A 9,208-nucleotide genomic window follows, 5' to 3' on the forward strand; every position below is an offset into this window, starting at 1 on the left:
AGGAAAACTCACTTTTGTAGTGGTAATCAGGGTGGCCCATTTCAAACAGTTGACAAGAAGGTGTGAGTAACAGTAGGGGGAAAATTAGCATGGGGGAATTAGTTTTTAGTTCTTGTAGTGACCCATCCACTCCCAGTCTTTATTCGGGCCTAATTTGACGGTGTCCAGTTTGCAAATTAATTCCAGTTCTGCAGTTTCTCGTTGGAGTCTGTTTTTGAACTTTTTTTTATTGAAGAATTGCCACTTTAAGTCTGTTATTGAGTGTCATGGTTGTAGGTACAGAAAACAGGACCCCTCAATCGGGTCCCTCTTGGGCGGTGGGGAGCCCAGACCCAGGTTCTGGGCCTCCTCCCATCTCTCCAGCCAGCTCCAATCTGAAACCCCTTCCTGCTGCCTCACCCAGCCACACATCCCCAGCCCCTCCTCCAGCCTTTGTCCAGTTTCCCGGGCTGATGGTGTCACCTGGCCCCAACCCCCTCCTGGGCTCAGGTTACGAAGGGCAGCCACCATCGTTTACCTGCTGGCCGTCAAGTATCATCCCTCAGTGAAGTCACACCCTTATTTCCCATCACCATCTAGTATGGTGCAGTACCCCAGGGAAACGGAGGCATGCCCCGTGTCAGCAGAAGACAGTACACTAGTAAAACTCCCACGCAACATTACCAGGTTAATACTCCTTACGCCATCACAACAGCTGAAGTGAAAGAGGGTATGATTTAAGAGGGGTTCTGGGCTACTCTGTGATGGCCCAGGCCCAGGCACCCCGCTGCCTATATTCCTCATGCACAAGCACACAGGGGTCGTCAGAGGAACAGGGCATCCATATGCTTTTTGTGGTTGACAAATGGTTATTCGGGAAGGCAGTATGTTTGTGGCCCTAGAGGCTTCCACATTTAGTTTGTTAGCCACAGCCATCAAGAGGTGTTTGACTATGATTAAAAGGAGGCCTTATGATGCAAATAAAAAGTACAGGGCTTCTTTCTTATTGGTACAAGTTGGCTTATTTTGGTTTCCCTTTATGCACGTATTTTTACACTGGTAAAGTCCAGTAAATGTAATGTCGCTAAGCATAAAAACGCAAAGAGATCTAGGACACTGCTTAGGACATTTATTGCTTGTTGGTTTCATTGTTTATTTTGTGGCTTATACACGTAGCCTGCAAAGTAAAAGTATGCGCCATTTTATGTAAGGCTGACTGGTTCGTTGCCTTGGTGATTGTTAATTCTCCCCTGAGTATCAACGTTTACAGTATGGCCAGCAAAGAAATGCAGCGGGTTTTCTTTCGTCTTGTTTGTGGCTGTCTAGTGAAGACAGCATGGCCAGAGATTTGCCTATTCAGCCCAACGCAGTCAGGCGAAGTCAATTTATGGCTTTTTAGGATATAATTTTTTCAATTTTATGCTGTTAAATCATAGGGAAAAGCATTAACCACTTGTTTAACTTCAGCACCTTTTTATCACATAACTTGGTTTGGTTTGGGTTTTAATTCGGTAAGAGTACTGACGCGGGAAAGTATAAGATGTACAAATAATACAATAGTAAGGGTGCAACAGTGCCCATCCTCCTATGCCCTAAAACAGAAGTTCCTCCTTACTGAGGGAGGGAGAACAATGCACTTTTGAAACATTAGCCCTAAACTTTTGGCTAAGAGTATTGCGCAGCCATTGTATAAAAGAGGATGGGCCATTTAAACTCACCTGTTGATTAAAAATGGAAGAGCCTAAAAGTCCCTGGCCAACACCAGCAGTCAAGTGGCTCATGAAGAGATGTTATACAGGCAAAATTGTGGGAATTGGAGAAACAAATATATTGTTGACACAAACGGTGTTTGAGACATGTTAGCAGCCAATGAATGCTATCACCAGGACAATGCAGAGGAGAAATACAAGGCCAGACCACTGACCCAAGTTTTGTTTGCGACTCCCACACATCCCAACCAGGAGACCCCAAGTAATTCCAATGGAGAGTTATACAGAGACCAGTCACAGGTATGTTGTATGTAAGAATATGTAGGGGCTTGGAGGGGACCTGACCACTGTAGTTCAACTCGGTAGAGCCTTTTGGATTGAGCCCATATAGAGGCAATTTGGTGTTTTTTAAAGCTGCAAGCTGAAGAGGTCTCTTGCCACACAAAGTAAAAGGTTTTAAAAGCACATGATAAAAAAATACAAAGGTGCCTTTCACATATTTCTTACTGTACATTTTTCAGCTGCTGAGTGACTGTTCTTCAGAGGACTGAGGGAATCTGAACACTGACAGCTCCGAAGAAGCAAACAAATTGGGCCAATTTTGGTTTTGCCCAGGCTCAAAACCAGATATTCAACAGGATGCCAAAAGAGATGCTTATTCTCTAGGCCTGTACTATCTAATTTTGAGGAACAAATATGGTATCGAGCTTGTGCGAGGCTGTAACCGTAAAACTGTTCTGCATTCAATGGTACGAGTTGTGCATGGAATCATCAAGCCCTACCTGAGAGAGAAACAATTTGAGAACTTCCCAGGGTGCATCCTTAATGACCCCGGCCAGAGAAGTCAAGACTTTGTGAACTAGACCGTAAATGAAGTGAACTGTAAAAATAAAATAAATTAGTGGTAACTTGTGCACGAAGAGTGTTTTAAATATCATCACATTTGGGATATGCACTGCAGTGCCTCTGTTTAACCCAGGAGCATTCAACTCAAGGGGAAAGAGGCTTCTTCATTCGGCAAATTACAAAATCCTGTTGAGCAAAAATCAGTTAGATGTGGTTTGGGAACAGAATGGGGTATGTTGTAAAAATAAAATAAAAGCGCGTGGTTTAAATAAATGTCAAGAAAAGGAAGGAATGAGAAAGTGTCATAAATGTCAGTTGCAAATGATTGTAGGAAGTGTGTTTTGATGGAGCTCCCCAGTAGTGGGCCCGGTATCATACAAACAGATCAATAAACAGCTATACAACCCCATCTTGGGCAAAGCCTATCAAAGCACAGCCCCCACCAAGCAAACCAGCATAGGAAAATATAGTCTGTAAAGGCAAAATTATTGTGTAGCTTCATTTCAGAAATGTACCTCTTAAAACAGGCAGGCATGTCCAGAAAAGCCCAAACATGTTTCAACATGTTCAGACCTGTCTTTCTTGTCATGAGGTTTTTGGTTTTTTTTAATAGATGGTGCATTTCTGAAAACCTTTTTCGTGTTGAAACATGTTCAGGACAAAATTAGAAAGGCTAAGGCACAAAATGAGTTAACACCTATCAAGGAACATAAAAGGCAATAAAAAGAGGTTTTATAAATACTCCTCTACCCCAATATAACGCTGTCCTCGGGAGCCAAAAAAATCTTACCGCATTATAGGTGAAACCACGTTATATCGAACTTGCTTTGATCCGCCCCCCCCGGAGCGCTGCTTTACCGCGTTATATCCGAATTCGTGTTATATCAGGGCGCGTTATATCGGAGTAGAGGTGTATATTAAAAACAAGAGAAAGATAGCAAAATTTTTCTACTGCATTAAGCAGCATCTCATTGACTGCAATTTCGGTGGCAGAGTACATTTTTCCTGGAACCGGCTGGTAAAGCACCTCAGGCCTTGGCTACACTTGCAGATGTACAGCGCTGTGAGTTAAACCTGACTTCGTGCAGCTGAGTAGGGAAAGCGCTGCAGTCTGTCCACACTGACAGCTGCCCAGCGCACTGTTGTGGCCACATTTGCGGCAATTGCAGCGCTATTGGGAGCGGTGCATTATGGGCAGCTATCCTACAGAGCACCTTTTCCCATTCTGGCGCCGTGGGTTGTGGGAAGGGGGCGTGGGTGCGGGGGATTCTGGGTCCTGTCCCAATGCCCCGTGATGCATCGCTTCGCACCCCAGAAATCCCTTTGTTTCCGTTCACCTTTGGCGCCATCTTTCAACGGTTTCTGTGCAGCGCGATCTGTCTGCGGGAAATGGAGTCCGAACTGCTGAGGCGTATGCTGACGAGTCTCGCCAGCACGTCACGTTTGGCTGTCGAACTATTCCTTAAGATCCAAAGTGACAGTGAGAGTGAGGAGTCCGACGATGCTATCGAGCCGCGCAACACGTACGACACGAAATTGCTTGTGGCATTCACGGACATGCTCAGCACTGTGGAACGCCGCTTTTGGGCTCGGAAAACAAGCACCGAGTGGTGGGATCACATCGTCATGGAAGTCTGGGATGACGAGCAGTGGCTGCAGAACTTTCGGATGAGAAAAGCCACTTTCATGGGACTGTGTGAGGAGCTTGCCCCCACCCTGCGGCGCAAGGACACGAGATTGAGAGCTGCCCTGCCAATGGAGAAGCAGGTGGCTATTGCAATCTGGAAGCTGGCAACTCCAGACAGCTACCGGTTGGTCGCAAACCAGTTTGGAGTGGGAAAGTCGACCGTTGGAATCGTGTTGATGCAAGTTTGCAAGGCCATTAATCGCATCCTACTCAGAAGAACCGTGACTCTGGGTAACGTGCAGGAAATAGTGGATGGCTTTGCACAAATGGGGTTCCCTAACTGTGGAGGGGCGATAGATGGGACGCACATTCCTATTCTGGCACCACCCCACCTAGGATCCGAGTATGTTAATCGGAAGGGGTATTTCTCTATGGTCCTCCAGGCGCTTGTGGATCACCGTGGGCGTTTCATTGACATTAACACAGGCTGGCCCGGAAAGGTGCATGACACACGCATCTTTTGGAACACTTGGCTGTTCAGGAAGATGCAGGCCGGGACTTTTTTCCCAGAGCGGAAGATCACAGTAGGGGAAGTTGAAATGCCCATTGTGATCCTTGGAGATCCCGCTTACCCGTTAATGCCGTGGCTCATGAAACCCTACACAGGGAGCCTTGACAGCAGCAAGGAACGGTTCAACTACAGGCTGAGCCGGTGCCGAATGACTGTGGAGTGTGCCTTTGGCCGTTTAAAGGGCCACTGGCGATCTCTGTATAGGAAGCTGGACTTGGCCGAAAACAGCATCCCCGCGGTTATATCCGCGTGCTGTGCCCTCCATAATATTTGTGAAGGGAAGGGTGAAAGATTCAGTCAGGCATGGACCTCCGAGGTTCAACACCTGGAGGCTGAATTTGCACAGCCAGAGAGCAGGGCTATTACAGGGGCCCAGCGCGGGGCTGCAAGGATTAGGGATGCCTTGAGGGAGCAACTTTAGGCTGAAAACCAGCTGTGATATCTGGTGCCCTGCACGGGAGTGAAGTGCAGTAGTTCCAATCTTTAGGAATCAGTGTCTGCTAAGCAGACTTGCAGTGCCTGTTTATTTCCTGGGCTAAGGAGTCTTTTACTTTATGCAATAATAAAGAATGTTTTCAAAGCCAAAGAATCCATTTATTGAAAAGAAACAAGGGGGTGGAGTGGGGAACAGTACAATCACAGATTCGCATCTGTCCTGTCTGGAGTGCTGTGCAGTGAGTGCTGCACTTCAGGACAGCTATACTGCATGGTGATGGGGGTTGAGTGCAGAGGGTAAGCGTCGTGGTTTTCAGGGCTGGGTGGTGAAGATACTGGTGTTGGAGGCAGCGGGTGGCGTGAAGAACACGGAAGTTGGGGAAAGTGGGTTGGAGGTGACAGTGGGGCACAACGGAAAGAGTTTTGGGACAAGGGCTGTGGGGGGGGGGCGTTTGCGTTTGTGGTACTGCTCCTCTTTCTGCATGGCTACGAGCTCCTGGATAGCATCTACTTGGCGCTCCAGGATGCTTATGAGCCTATCCGTGCTTTGCTGCCAGTGCTTCGTGCTTTGCCGCCGGTGCGCTGCGTTTTCCTGGCGGATCCTGCTTTCTCTCTCCCTCCAGTTCTGTGCTTTCTCATTCTCTTTAATAGATTGCCGCATCACTTCTTGCAGCATGTCTTCTTTGCTTTTTCGCAGTCTCTTCCTGAGTCTTTGCAGTCTCTGAGCAGGCGATAAGAGGGACGGCTGAGGTCTCAAGGTTGATGCAGCTGTATAGGCAAAATGCAACATTTAACAGAGGCAGCATTGTTTATACCAGAGTAATGATTCCCCCTGCACTTAAGGAGTAGAAAACACACAGGGTCTACACAATAGCATAATTTTCCCGTCCGAAACAGAGCGCACACATCCCACAGGAGCCTCAAAATGGTGAGTAAGGGGGACTGATTGTTTCAGGGCTGCACTGTCCTCTGGGTTTCTGTGCCTTGGGGAGAGCCAACAGCTTCAGGGGGCACCTACACTGAACACTGTCCCAACATTTTCCACAGGAGTTCGTCCTGGACGATATCTCGCTGCTGAGGGTGACCTGGGAAGCAAGGGAGGGTCTTCTACTGCAATGCGGCTTCCGCCCTGGCCCATATGCAGCTTGCCTGTGTGCAGCAATGGTCCCCCCGCCCCTCGCGGCACAGTGGCGCGGACACATTAGCCTGGCTGGGACAAGGACCACGGTGGCTCTCCCGAGAAACCTGCGCAAGTGCATTGCACACGTTCTGGATGAGACATTCGAGGAGATTACCGAGGCCGATTACCGCAATGTGATAAACCACATCAATGCACTATTCCACATCTAGGCATGCATGCCTAACCCTCCTCTCCCAAAGAGCCCGCACCGAAAAAAATCCTTCCCGAAAAAAAACCCGCTTACCGGGAACCTGCTCTTCTGTTTGTCCTCCACCAAGTACCGGCCGCTGTGACTGGCTACCTTCCTCCTGGCTCGAGAAGAGCTCCTGGCTGCATGGCTCCGGGGATTCCGGGGTGTCTCCATCCGGCCCACCACCATCACTCCCGTTTTCCTCCTCCTCCTCCTCCCACCCCCCCCCCAACACCGGCTCTGAAGTGTCCATGGTGGTGCTCGGAGTGGAGGTGGGGTTAACCCCAAGTATCGCATCCAGCTCTTTGTAGAATCGGCAGGTCGCGGAGGGAGCACCCGAGCGGCCGTTTGCGTCGCGGGCTTTGTGGTAGGCACTCTGCAGCTCCTTCACTTTAATCCTGCACTGCAGGGCGTCCCGGTCATGGCCCCTTTCCATCATGTCCTTTGATACCTTCCCGAAGGTATCGTAATTCCTACAGCTGGAGCGCAGCTGGGACTGGACAGCTTCCTCCCCCCAAAACACTGATGAGATCCAGCAACTCGCCATTGCACCATGCTGGGGCTTGCTTGGCGCGTGGAGGCATGGTCACCTGGAAAGATTCGCTGATAGCACTCCACGCCACGCCGGGCTGAGCAAACAGGAAGGGGATTTTTAAAATTCCCGGGGAATGTAAAGGGTCGGTCACATGGTTGGTTACCTAAGGCCAGGGCAGTAGAGTTTGAACTGATGACCAGAGTGGCTAGAACAGGCATTGTGGGATACTGCCGAATAATTCTGGAGGCCATTCACAGCGCATTGGGCGGCCACACTGGCGCCGCAGCGCTGCAGCGACAGCGCTGTACTCGCTATTCCTCTCGGAGAGGTGGAGTACATGCAGCGCTGCAACCACGGAGATGCAGCGCTGCAAATGCCTTGCCAGTGTGGACGGGGAGTGAGTTACAGCGCTGGGGGCGGCTTTACAGCGCTGCAACTCGCAAGTGTAGCCAAGGCCTCAGTTTTCTTGAGGCTGATAGAGAACCCAAATCACTTTGCTGATCTGGAAAAGCAGTCGATTAGAGCAGGGGTCGGCAACCTACGGCACGCGTGCCAAACATGGCACGCGAGCCGATTTTGAGTGGCACGCTGCTGCCCACTGAGAGGAGGAGGAGGAGGAGGGGCCAGAAAGCACCACGCTGTGGGAAGAAATGGGGGAGGGGGAAGCTTGGCTGCCACAGGACCAAGCTTCTGCCTCCTGCCCCTGCAGGGGAGAGCGGTGGGGGGGGGGGTCCCAGCCCCCCGCCCCACTCAGCCCCCCCGCCTACCGCTCTCCCCTGCGGGGGCAGGAGGCAGAAGCATGGTCCTGCGGCAGCCACGCTCCCTCCCCCCCGTTTCTTCCCACAACGTGGTGCATTCCGGCCCCTCCTCCTCCTCCTCCCCCCTCTCCCTGCCGTAGCCGGCCCTTGCGAGGGGGAGGGGGAGCCGAGCCAAGCGCAGCATGCTCGCTGCTCCGTAGAGCAGGCAGAGAGAGGTAGGGACGGAGCCTGGGGGAAGGGAGTGGAACAGGGCATATCCCTCCCAGCCCCCTGCCGTGAGCCGCTCAGGGCAGGGGGCTGGGAGCACCCCCATGAGCCGAGCACCCCCCACGCCCCACCAAGCCCTCTGCCCTGCACCTCCCCCCAACACCCAGCCTTCTGCCCTGCACCTCCACACACCCTCCAGCCCTCTGCCCTGAACCCCCCCCACACCCAGCCTTGTGCCCTGCACCTCCACACACACCCCAGCCCTCTGCCCTGATCCTCCCCACACACACACCCCAGCCTTCTGCCCTGCACCCCCACACACACCCCAGCCCTCTGCCCTGCACCTCCCCCCAACACCCAGCCTTCTGCCCTGCACCTCCACACACCCCCCAGCCCTCTGCCCTGACCTCCCCCCAACACCCAGCCTTCTGCCCTGCACCTCCACACACACCCCAGCCCTCTGCCCTGACCTCGAGTTGCCCCGCTCAGCCCGCTGCAGGCCTAGGTGAACAGAACCCCAGGCTGGAAGTGGGCTGAGCAGGCTGGCAGCGTAAGATCAGCATTTTAATTTAATTTTAAAGGAAGCTTCTTAAACATTTTGAAAACATTGTTTACTTTACATACAACAATAGTTTAGTTATATAATATAGACTTATAGAGAGAGACCTTCTAAAAAACGTTAACATGTATTACCGGCATGCGAAACCTTAAATTAAAGAGAATAAATGAAGACTCGGCACACCACTTCTGAAAGGTTGCCTATCCCTGGATTAGAGGCTGCATGTCTTCGAGAGTATGTGCTACCATTGCACAATCAGCAAAGAGGAACTCTCTGAGAAGAGAGTCAATCACTTTAGTGACACACACAGGCACTGGAGATTGAAGATGCTGCCATCTATGTTGCATTGCTCGTAAATACTCCGGTCACAGTCTTCAAAAGGATCTAGCAGCATAGCACCAAAAAGAATGGTAAATAATATAGGTGCAAGCATACAGCATGTCTTCATGACCATTTGTGACAAAGAAAGGCTCTGGTGAAGCACTATTTTCCAGCACTTTAGCCAGCTTGCTGACATGGAATAAGTGCACGATGGTGAAGAATTTGTGTGAGCACCCAACTTTGTGCAAGATCCACCAGAGACCCTCTTGACTAACAATGCCGCAGGCCTTT

At 50.7% G+C, this 9,208-nt stretch overlaps 1 pseudogene; it reads left to right on the forward strand.

Moving 5' to 3' along the window:
• Window positions 1-844: 844 nt before the first annotated feature.
• On the forward strand, window positions 845-1,378 carry LOC135894787 (sphingosine 1-phosphate receptor 3-like; annotated as a pseudogene).
• The last annotated feature ends 7,830 nt before the right edge of the window (window positions 1,379-9,208 follow it).

This window comes from Emys orbicularis, assembly GCF_028017835.1.
Source record: "Emys orbicularis isolate rEmyOrb1 chromosome 5 unlocalized genomic scaffold, rEmyOrb1.hap1 SUPER_5_unloc_1, whole genome shotgun sequence".
Taxonomy (NCBI): domain Eukaryota; kingdom Metazoa; phylum Chordata; order Testudines; family Emydidae; genus Emys; species Emys orbicularis.